Here is a 12,193-nt window from a genome sequence, read left to right on the forward strand (position 1 = left end):
CTGCTATAGTGGCGTCGCTACCGCAGTAGCATCTGAGTGAAGAAAGGCCCAGACGGAAAGGTGGTTGCAGAGTCGCCGTGCCCGGGCACTTCTAAAACAAGCAGGGGAAGGGAGCCAGCACAACGCCCCCTTCCCACCTGCTTGAGTGATGCTCCTTTATGCAGTGGCACAGGTCGCACACCCCTAAGGACGGCCCTGGGTATAAATAACATAATAACATTATTCTGTGGGTTGTTATAATTACACCAGTATCACATTTATATAGTTTTTCTATGTTTTACTACTTTTGCAAAAATAAAAATACTTTTTTTAAAAAGTATTTGATTTTGCGTCACCATATTCTAAGAGCCATAAAATGTTTGTTTTTCCGCTAATATAGCTACATAAGTGCTTATTTCTTGCAAGAGGACTTGTAGTTTTTATTACAATCATTTTGAGGTACTTTTTAATCACTTTTTATTGCGTATTTAGAAAGCAGGATAAACGGAATACAGCAATTCTGGCATTGTATTTTATTGTATTTTTTATGGCTCACACTGTGCAGGCTGTTACACAATAGATCTAGAGTTCGGGTCATTACGGACACTGCAATTCCAATTATGCGTAGCTCTTTTTAAAAAATGTGTTTGTTTTTTTTCCATAGTATGCATTTTGTAAGGGGAAAAGGTGGGTCTTTCATTTTTTTTTAAATTAAATTTTTCTTTAGTTTTTTTTAATTATAAACTTTATTGATCTATTTTTTTATTTAGTCCCAGTATGGAACTTCACTATGTCAGAGTTTGATCGCTTTACGGAGCTGTTTTCAAGGGAAAATAGCTCCTGATTTTCAGCCGTTTTTTTAGCAACTCGCGTATTTTGAGGCGTTTTTTACGGCCGTTTTTGGAGCTGTTTTTCTATAGACTTAATGAAAAACTGCTCCAAAAATGTCTCAAGGACTGACATGCACTTCTTTTTACGGAGCGTCTTTTTATGCGCCGTTTTTTCAAAACGGCCGCGTATAGAATTGCCCCGTCTGAACAGAACGCCGTTTTTCCCATTGAAAACAATGGGCACGTGTTTGTAGGAGTTCTGATTATGATTTCTCGGCCATTTTTTGGCCGTTTACTGCCTGAAAAATGGCCGAAAATAAGCCGTGTGAACATACCCTAAAACTGACAGCCATTCTATTAAGGCAGGGTGTAATAGGCATAAACTGATGGCAGACCTGGGAGCCTTTGTTAGGCCCCCGGCTGCTGTGGAAACTATCCAACACCCCACAATTGTATACTGGAGGGATTCAATGTGGTGATGGAGGAGCCCCTCTCTCTGAAACCACTTAGATGTCCCCGTTACTTTTGACCTGCGGCATCTAAGGGGTTCAAGAGGCCAAGATCGGAGGTAACTCTGATTCTAGCCGTTAGAGCAAAGAACGGCTGATTTTAGACAGCCCGGGACCCACTCCAGCTGGCACGGGACATGAGTGCCGAGCTTATGACACAGCGCCGTGCAAAGGTGCCACTGTAACATAAGTACCCTTAATAAGTGCCTTAAAAAGGTGTATGAGCGGTCATTAAGGGGTTAATATGGGGTTTTAAAAATCTAGTCATACCTTAAACATGTTATAAAACACAAAATATTGGAGTTTATATGACTTATTTTAACTCTTTTGAGTCTGTTGACTTTTTGCCTTGCACTTGGCAGGAAAATAATTAGATCCGTGTTTGCTTTCTTCTGTTGACACCTTAGTGTTGAATACATTTTCTTCTCTGGGGAATCTTTGATAAAAGCTTAAGACAGAGCTTATGAGCTTAATAAAAAAAAAATTCTACTGCCCTATAGCGTATATGAATCGCATCCCAGAAAAGTTCACTTTTAATGCATTAGCACCACTCAGGCAATTCATCTTTATAGTAAACCAGATTTGGTAATTCTCTGGGAATAAAATTCACAATGTGAAGCCTTTAAAACATTAAAGCAGAACATTTATGGCAGCACTTTCTAGTCTTCAACTTTTTTTATTCTGTAATCTGCCCAGGGCAGATCCAAATTTCTCTCAGGTGTGGTAATAAAATCTAATCAGCAGCAGTTCCACCCCCATTCAATCTCAACTGATCTGCCCATTAAATAGCCGAATGACAGATAAACCTGTACCCTGGGGAAATTACAGGATCTTTCATTTGGTTTCTTCATGGGTGTTGTATTTATAAAACACCTTAGAAATATCCAAAAGTGACATTTTGGTCCAAATCTTGTTGAAAATGACTGGTGTAACGCTTCATTGATCTACTTGATTTGTCATTTTCTCTGCTGGGCTATTTTCTGTTTCAGGTGAGAGGAAGATTTGATAGAGCCGGACCTTGGTTTATTGCAAGGATATCTTTATTGCCCTTTTCATACAGTAGATGTTCTTTTGATATTTTTCTACTACTGTGCAATCTGTTGTTTAAAATTTGTCCCAGGAAAGGGACGAGAAATAAAAAAAAGTGAAAAATTATGACTTCTTTCCCAGTGTAAACATAAACCAACCGTACATGGGATGTGCTCTCATCAAAGTGACACATTTGAAGTGTAGTCCTAATTTTGGACTTTGCAGTTGTCTGCAGGAATTTTTATAATGAAGAATTGATAATCGATCATATCGATGTTCCTCAAGCATAAGATGTAAACTAACCACCCTCCCTCAAGTTTTCCAACCAGGAGTTCCTGGTGATAGGCAAAACAGTCAACATATCTTAGTCAGAATATAGTGCTGGGAAAGTATTGTAGGATGCTTTAGGAGTAAGGCTGGGTTCACACGACCTATTTTCAGACGTAAACGAGGCGTATTATGCCTCGTTTTACGTCTGAAAATACGGCGGCAAACATCTGCCCATTCATTTGAATGGGTTTGCCGACGTACTGTGCAGACGACCTGTCATTTACGCATCGTCGTTTTGACAGCTATCAAACGACGACGCATAAAATGACTGCCTCGGCAAAGAAGTCCAGGACACTTCTTTGCAACGTAATTTGAGCTGTTCTTCATTGAAGTCAATGAAGAGCAGCTCAAGATTTATGAGCGTAAAAGACGCCTCGCATAATGCGAGGAGGAGCTTTTACGTCTGAAACGACGCCGCTGTTTTCTCCTGAAAACAGTCTGTCTTTTCAGACGTAAAAGGAGGCTAGCGTGTGCACATACCCTAAGGGTTCCCCATGAGTGTAAAAAACTGTTAAGGGGTTCCCATGGTAATACGGTTGGGAATCACTGCCATATAGTATACCAATCTATTTATATAAAGAGAATAAATCACTATTTTTTTCAGATTTTTTTTATTTTCTGCTTTCTTATTTATTATTGTATTCTCTTGACATGATTATGTGGTCAGACGTCTTACTTGTGCTGCGGCCACAGCAGTTTGAGATTTCCATAACCGCAGGCACGTGTACAAAAGATAACAAAGCCTATAAAAGATTGTTGTGGGCATGCTTTTTGACATGTACAGACATCTGTGTAGGGAGTGGGAGGAGGTGAGCTGTCTCCATCACCTATTATCAATGGTGTGATTCTGTGTTTTCTACCTCTAACTTTAGAATTGAGGTGCAATGCTTTCTTTGTAATCCTGCCTACTGATGATAATGAGATGACTGCTGCCCTCAGTGTACCAAGGGTTCTGTTTTTTGTTTTTTTGACGCGACTATCCTTCAACAGTCGTGGGGCTTATTAAAATTGACATTACATTTCTTTATGATTTTGAGGGCGTTCTTGAGTGGACATGGGCTTAAGTCATGCCATTTAGTATTCATATGTTGGGAGGTATGGTTAGTCTACAGTGAGGGCTCTTCAGTGGCCATTGTGAAAACTGCAATATTACAGGATATTTAAAAAATGTTATATTAAACTTGATGTAAATAGGTTATTTTCTGAAGCTAACACCCCTAGATAGGGGTAGGCACATACCTATGTATATTCATACTTACATCAGCGATTATGCTGCAATCTACACTAGGGAAATTAACTTTTAAGCCTCACACGGCAAATGTGAAGTGAACTTCTCTGCTGTAACCCGTCCCCTCTGCTCTTGAGTGAGGGTTGTACTGGTCCTCAGCGTCATACAGTGTGTGATCCTAAAACTGTCAATTAAGAATACAGGAGAGCACTTAACGTGTAGAAGTCAGACGTTTTCCCTTCGATACGTGAGGATTAGAAGTTAAAGGGGTTATCCGGGGACCAAAAATTGCATTGCATTAATATTTTTCTGTAAAAAGAAGTCACTTGCTAATGTACTTTAATTTATAATTCGGTACTAAATCGTGCAGTTTAAATTTGATGAATTGTTCCCAGAAGTCCTGTAGCTTTTCTAATATTGATGACGCGCCGACACGGCCCCACGTGACTGAGTGCTTGCTCCCTGTGCTGTTCGTGTCTGCATGTTATCAATGGCATGAGCCTTGGGCAGAGCATTAGCTGATGCTCTGCTCGGGGACTCCAGCGATAGGAAACCACTGAAGTCGCTGACCATATATGGACAGTGACGTCGGCAGCAGTACTGGAGTCCCCGAGCAGAGCATCAGCTGATTCTCTGCTTGGGAACTCCAGCGATAGGAAACCCCTGAAGTCACTGACCAAATGGCGGGAGCAGTGCTGGAGTCACGAGCAAAGCGCTAGCTGATTCTCTGCTCGGGGACTACAGCAATAGGCAATGTAACAGCCCCTTGCAGTCATGCCATTGATAACACACTGACACGAACAGCACAGGAAGCAAGCCCTCAGTCACATGGGACTGTGTCGGTGCGTCACCAATATTAGAAAAGCTACAGGATTGCTACGATTTAGTACCGAAAAATACATAAAAATATTAACGCAATGCAATTTTTGGTCCCTGGATAACACCTTTAATTTCCCTAGTGGGGCCTGCAGTATGTTCGCTGGTATGAATAAATTTGTCTCCTCTACTCCTGTCTAGTGGTGGGGATGGGGCCAAAAGTCGTGACAGACCCACTTTAATGTGGCTTGCCAAACTGCATTTAGTTACTACAAATTAAATTATCAAATATGAATAAAAGCAGTTCATTTTACAGTCTTCACCTATTTTATTTCATCAATTCACACAAGTGTCCTTAACTTGAAAATAACAGATATGATTATTAAATAATTGACACTCAGAAATTAAGATAAGTTCAATTTTTTATCTTCCAGTGTCATGAGGATTTTTCGTATTTACATAGAGCATCACATTTTTTCTTAACTGAAATGATTTAAACACAGAGAGTAGATGTAAATACATGTTTATGAAGCCTGTAAGAACATTATTGGAGATATCAGATGGATGGAAAGGGAAAATGAAGCACTTCAGTTCAGAAAAATCCATTGGATATCTCACATACAACTTAATGAAAAGTCTGCACATTACTGAGCATTTTTGATGCTTTGTCTGGAAGTACACAGTATCCCGATCACAATGTGACCCAATTATTGGCCAGATTGTCAGAAAGGCTAAAAAAAACTAAACCTATTTAACATTGCAGTAAAATAGGCTGTACTGGATGGATGGATTTTTTCTGCCTTACAAACATGTTACTATGTTTTCTCTGCACCTTTATGCAAAAGTGCCGTAGGAGCATGCCACCTCAATATACCTGTGTAAGGAGGAGCTACTGGGCTCCAATTCGAAATCTGTAACAGGACCCCACCTAGAATGTGCCATTTATAATACTGCTGATTTCCAATTTGGCAGAAGGCACCTCCTTTAGCTATGCCACTACCATTGTGTACATTAGAAGCATACTGATGCACAGTAGTGCCTCATAGAATCTATAGGCACTGTATAATGGCTCCATACAACTGTGGATGTTGTACAGTGCTTTAAAACACTCCCGCACATGAGGCCAAAGTCTGATGAGAAACAAAATCCAATTGTAACAACTACCTAACATGCAATTATACATAGGAGATTCAGATGACCAAGTGTTTGTCAATAACTGCATGGTCTTTGAATGGATAGTTTTCATTTATTCTGCCATTCTCAGTGTCGTGCGTTGAAAGTTCAGAATGGTGCTGTCTGCCACATTCCTATTCCTGTTTGTGTTACACTAATAATTATATTATGTTGAAAGTCATACATTTTATCCAGCCATACCTGCATTCTGTCTGGTTTCCCTAGGGCTCTTTAACGAAATGCAAAACTTAGTCACTCTGGAATATATATATGACCTCCGGCTTTTCTCTTTGACGCATGCGCAGATGAGATTTACAAACGCCGAGCACAATGTTAAGACGTTTGTCTCAACAAATCCTATTAATTCATTAGATTTGCATTGCTAATCTTCGATTGGTGAGTGGTCCTGCAGGTTCATCCCCTTAAACAGCGGTGTATTTTTTTGATTATATCTTAACCCCTTTAGGACACAGCCTGTTTTGGCCTTGTGGACACAGCCTATTTTTTAAAATCTGACATGTGTCACTTTATGTGGTAATAACTCCGGAATGCTTTTACCTATCCAAGCGATTCTGAGATTGTTTTCTCGTGACATATTGTACTTTATGTTAGTGAAAAAATTTGGTCGATAAATTAAATATTTATTTGTGAAAAACTTCAAATTTTAGCAAAAATTTGCAAAAATTTGCATTTTTCTAAATTTAAATGTATTTGCTTGTGAAACAGATAGTAATACCACACAAAATAGTTACTAGTTAACATCCCCTATATGTCTACTTTATGTTTGCATCATTTTTTTTCACGTACTTTTATTTTTCTAGGACGTTACAAGGCTTAGAACTTTAGCAGCAATTTCTCATATTTTCAATAAAATTTCAAAAGGCTATTTTTTCAGGGACCAGTTCAGTTCTGAAGTGGCTTTGAGGGCCTTATATATTAGAAAGTCCCCATAAATCACCCCATTTTGAAAACTGCACCCCTCAAGGTATTCAAAACCACATTCAGAAAATATTTTAACCCTTTAGGCGTTTCACAGGAATTAAGGCAAAGTAGAGGTGAAATTTACAAATTTCATTTTTTTTGCCGAAATTCATTTGTAATAAAAAAAAATCTGTAACACAGAAGGTTTTACCAGGGAAACGCAACTCAATATTTATTGCCCAGATTCTGCAGATTTTAGAAATATCCAACATGTGGCCCTAGTGTCCTAATGGACTGAAACACAGGCCTCAGAAGCAAAGGAGCAGCTAGTGGATTTCGGGGCCTCCTTTTTTTAGGAATATATTTTAGGCACCATGTCAGGTTTGAGGCGGTCTTGTGGTACCTAAACAGCCGAAACCCCTCCAAAGTGACCCCATTTTGGAAACTACACCCCTCAAGGCATTTTTCTAGGGGTATAGATAGCATATTGACCCCACAGTTTTTTTGCAGAATTTAGTGGAATTAGTCTGTGAAGATGAAAATCACCTATTTTTCTGTGGAAACATAGAATTTTTTCATTTTTACAAGGAATAAAGGAGAAAAAGCACCCCAAAATTTGTAAAGCAATTTCTCCCGATTACGGCAATACCCCATATGTGGTCGTAAACTGATGTTTGGACCCACAGCAGGGCTCAGGAGGGAAGGAGCGCCTTTTGGATTTTGGAGCGCAGATTTTGCTGGATTGGTTTTCAGTGCCATGTCGGGTTTGCAACGCCCCGGAGGGACCAAAACAGTGTAAACCCCCCAAAAGTGACCCCATTTTGGAATCTACACCCCTCAAGGAATTTTTCTAGGGGTATAGTGAGATTTTGGCCCCTCAGGATCTTTTTTAGAGCTAAGGTGACCAAAAAACAGCGATTTTGGCGCTTTAAATTCTTTATTTATTACAGCGTTCACCGTGCGCAATAAATTACGTTTTAATTTATTCTGCCGGTCGGTACGATTATGGCGATACCATATGTGTATAGATTTTTTTACGTTTTGCAGCGTTTGCACAATAAAATTAAGTTTCTATAAAATAATTTATTTTCTGGGACACGCTATTTTGAGCCGTAACGTTTTTATTTTTTCGTCAAAAAAGCTGTGGGAGGTCTTGTTTTTTGCGGGACGGGTTGTAGTTTTTATTGGTACCATTTTGGGGTAAATGCGACTTTTTGATCACTTTTTATTCTATATCTTGGGAGGGGTGGTGACTAAAAAATAGCGATGCTGACAGTTTTCCGTTTATTTTGTTTGCGGCGTTCACCGTGCGGAAAAATTAACATTATAGTTTCATAGATTGGGTCGTTACGAACGCGGCGATACCAAATATGTGTACTTTTTTTTTAACGTTTTCATTTTTTCCCTATAATAAATGACTTATTATAGGAAAACAAAACCTTTTATTTTTACACTTTTATAAAAAAAATTTATTAACTTTTTTTTACTTTTTACACTTTATATTTTTGTTTATTAACTTTTCTTTTACTTTTTACACTTTCTTTTTTTGACCTGCAGCTCTGATCGCTGCTAGAATACATTACACTACCTAGGTAGTGTAATGTATTCCAACTGTCAGTGTGACGTCACAGTCACTCTGACAGTTGGTCTACGAGGATCAACAGAGGCTGATCCTCATAGGCTGACATACATGGCAGACCTGGGGGCCGTTGTCTGGCCCCCGGGTGCCATCACAAGCATCAGAAGCCCCCACGATTGCATGGGGGCTGCTGATGCGCTACAAACCCGCTACATGCGGAGATCGCAATCGAGCCCCGCATGTAACGGGTTAATTGCCGAAATCAGCGGCGATGAGCCGCTGATCGGCAACACTGGAGAGTGTCAGCTGTCGGGGACAGCTGATCTCCAAGTTCCCGATGCACACTGTCGCCGACAGTGTGCATCGGGAACGGCACAGTGACTTTCTGTCACTCTGACAGGAAGCCTATCAGGACCAGCCGAAGGTTGGTCCTGATGGGCTTCTGTCCATGGCAGACCCGGAAGCCATTGTTTGGCTTCCGTTTGCCATACTAACTATCGGCAGACCCCGCGATTTCGGACGGGGGTCTGCCGATATGTTAGAAACCCCTAAAATTCGGCGATTGCACCCGATCGCCGAATTTAAGGGGTTAATGCGCCGAAATCAGCGGCAAAGGACCGCTGGCCGGCAAGAGGGGAGTGTCAGCTGTCGGCGACAGCTGACCTCCTGGTTCCCGGTGCACACTGTCGCCGACAGTGTGCACCGGGATTAACTCAGTAACTGTACGTCCTCGTGCGGGAAGTAACTTCCCGCAACGACGTACAGTTACGTCCTGGTGCGGGTAGGGGTTAAATCAGGTATTTTTTGTATCATGTCAATATTTGTATGCATATTTATTATATATTTATTGTCACTTTTTCACTCTGTATCAATTTTATCTTTTGTTGATACCTTAAATTCTTTTTCTTATCACGATTTTTGCTTTTCACAATTTTGTATCACTATAAATGAGGCTAATTCTGTAAATTGAGGATGTGCTATATAAACTAGGTTGAGCCCTTGTATTACTATGCTTGACAATGGTCCTATTGCAGGACTGAAACGTTACACTCTCTGATGTTGTCTGAATAAATTATATTTTTTATTATTTATCGGAGTGCTGCACGATCTTCTTTTGAACACTCTATTTAGTCCAAGGATCAGGACTGCTTGTTGGGCACCCAGGATTTATTTCTTTTTAGTTAGTGCAGCTACTTTTCTCTTTTTTTGTCTATATATATATATATATATCCATACCTCCCAACTGTCCCGAATCCGGCGGGACAGTCCCCATTTCTCACCACTGTCCCGCCGTCCCGGGCGGTCTGCAAAATTTCCCACTGGGCACTGCATCAAAACAGCTGATCGCTGCTGACTGCAGCAGCGATCAGAAGAAGGCAGGAGTCTTGCGGCGGTGTTCTCACTGGGTTCGATGCCGGCACGGGAGTGGACCAGTACAGTTACCTGACCTGTCATCTGACCTCATCGATCAGGTGACTGGACTGGTCCACTCCTGGGCCGGCATCGACACCAGTGAGAACGCCGCTGCAAGACTTCTGCCTTCTTCTGATGGTGAGTGACGTCAAAGCAGAGCGGAGAGTGGCGGCAGTAGGGCCGGCTACCTCTACCGCTCTCCGCTCTGGAGGCATTGTGGCACAAAGTATAAGGGGGTTGTGTTGCGCTACCTACTGGGGGGCTGTATGTGAAGCTATCTACAGGGGGGCTGTGTGTGGAGCTACCTACTGGGGGCGGTGTGTGGAGCTACCTGCAGGGGGGCTGTGTGTGGAGATACCTATTGGGGGGCAGTGTGAGGAGCTATCTACAGGGGGGCTGTGTGTGGAGCTATCTACAGGGGGGCAGTGTGTGGAGCTATCTACAGGGGGGCTGTGTGTGGCGCTATCTACAGGGGGGCTGTGTGTGGAGCTATCTACAGGGGGGCTGTGTGTGGAGCTATCTACAGGGGGGCTGTGTGTGGAGCTATCTACAGGGGGGCTGTTTGTGGCGCTATCTACAGGGGGGCTGTGTGTGGAGCTATCTACAGGGGGGCTGTGTGTGGCGCTATCTACAGGGGGCTGTGTGTGGCACTATCTACAGGGGGGCTCTGTGTGGTGCTATCTACAAGGGGCTGTGTGTTGAGCTATCTACAGGGGGGCTGTGTGTGGAGCTATCTACAGGGGGGCTGTGTGTGGCGCTATCTACAGGGGGGCTGTGTGGCGCTATCTACAGGGGGGCTGTGTGTGGAGCTATCTACAGGGGGGCTGTGTGTGGAGCTATCTACAGGGGGCTGTGTGTGGAGCTATCTACAGGGGGCTGTGAGTGGCGCTATGTACTGGGGGGCTGTGTCTGACGCTATGTACAGGGGGGCTGTGTCGAGGTATCTACAGGGGGGCTGTATCTGGAGCAATCTACAGGGGGGCTGTGTCTGACGCTATCTACAGGGGGCTGTGTGTGGAGCGATCTACAAGGGGGCTCTGGTGGATGATTTTTCCATTGACCGGTAGCAGAGTTACACAACTGGAACAAAAAAATCCCCATCATGTAACTCTGCTACCTCTCAATTGAAAAGTCATCAACCACAGGGTCTCCCTCTTGACTTTCATTGTTCTCAGCCTTTTGGTTTGTCCTGCAGCTGCTGCCGTGATGAGCAAATGTTATACCCAAGTTAGGAAAAGTAACATAAAGACGACATAACCGGATTCATAATATCTGTGATATCCAGACAGTCTAGAGATCCGCAGTGAGAATTTGCACGTGTTATTTGCAGAAGGATCTGGCCGTGATTTGATGTGTTTATGCGCGATATTGGGCGTGGTTAGGGGCATGGCTTAAAATGTCCCTCTTTTTCCGATATATATCTATGTATATACACTAGTAGAAAAAAGGCAGCACTCTAATTCAATGTTCAGGTTCCAGTAATGAAGGGTGCCAGTCCCGATCCAAAGACCATACGTATATCCAAGAAGAAAATTCAGCAGCACTCCAGTAATCAAGGTGAAAAAAAGGTGAAATTTATTGTGCCAACATGGCAATGCAACGTTTCCGTCCCACCTTGGGAAAAGGTCCCAAGAAAGGTCCCAAGGTGGGACGGAGAAAGGTCCCAAGGTGGGACGGAAACGTTGCATTGCCATGTTGGCACAATAAATTTCACCTTTTTTTCACCTTGATTACTGGAGTGCTGCTGAATTTTCTTCTTGGATATCTATGTATATAGATATATATATATATATAAAAAGCGAATGGAGTGTTTGTACAAAACATTGCATGAGGCTTAAGATTTCCAAGCCAACTCCGCTAATTAAATTTGAGTTAAATTGCTTTTACTTTAATAAACAGGATAATTTAATAAATGTAAATGACCCAACAAATTTAAATTCCTGGAGTGTTACAAGAATACTTATGAATGCAACAGAATTTTAATTAGCCTGCCATTTTTACGAGTTTCAAGCTGATAATGTGGTTGTTTATGATACATATCCAAGAATGCTTTTTATTTTGTCATAATTCATTTAGCACAGCAGCTTTACATGATTTTGTCTAAGTAAATGCTAAAAAATCTAAATGGATATAAATGCAATTGTGTAGTAATTTATTTAAAATATAGCAATGCAGTAGAATTTATAAGAATGAAATCACCAAATTATAAAAACCTAAACACAAGATGTTATACATATGTAATAGAATGCTATTTTCATTAAACCCAAAAAAATACCCAATCTTAAATCTGAACTACAAATCTGCTAAGCTCCCCTTAGAGTAACCAGCCCAGCCAGGGGGGTTAAGAGAAGTCTCAGCCTCTGAGCATTCTATGGACTCAAAGCAG

At 41.6% G+C, this 12,193-nt stretch overlaps 1 protein-coding gene across 3 annotated transcripts in view; it reads left to right on the plus strand.

Annotated features, from left to right (window-relative positions):
- PARD3B (par-3 family cell polarity regulator beta) overlaps nt 1-12,193 on the plus strand; it is a 1,147,141-nt gene that overhangs the window by 394,178 nt on the left and 740,770 nt on the right. The gene's annotated exons all lie outside the window — the stretch shown is intronic.

Source organism: Rhinoderma darwinii, chromosome 6 (genome assembly GCF_050947455.1).
Source record: "Rhinoderma darwinii isolate aRhiDar2 chromosome 6, aRhiDar2.hap1, whole genome shotgun sequence".
NCBI classification, from domain to species: Eukaryota; Metazoa; Chordata; class Amphibia; order Anura; family Rhinodermatidae; genus Rhinoderma; species Rhinoderma darwinii.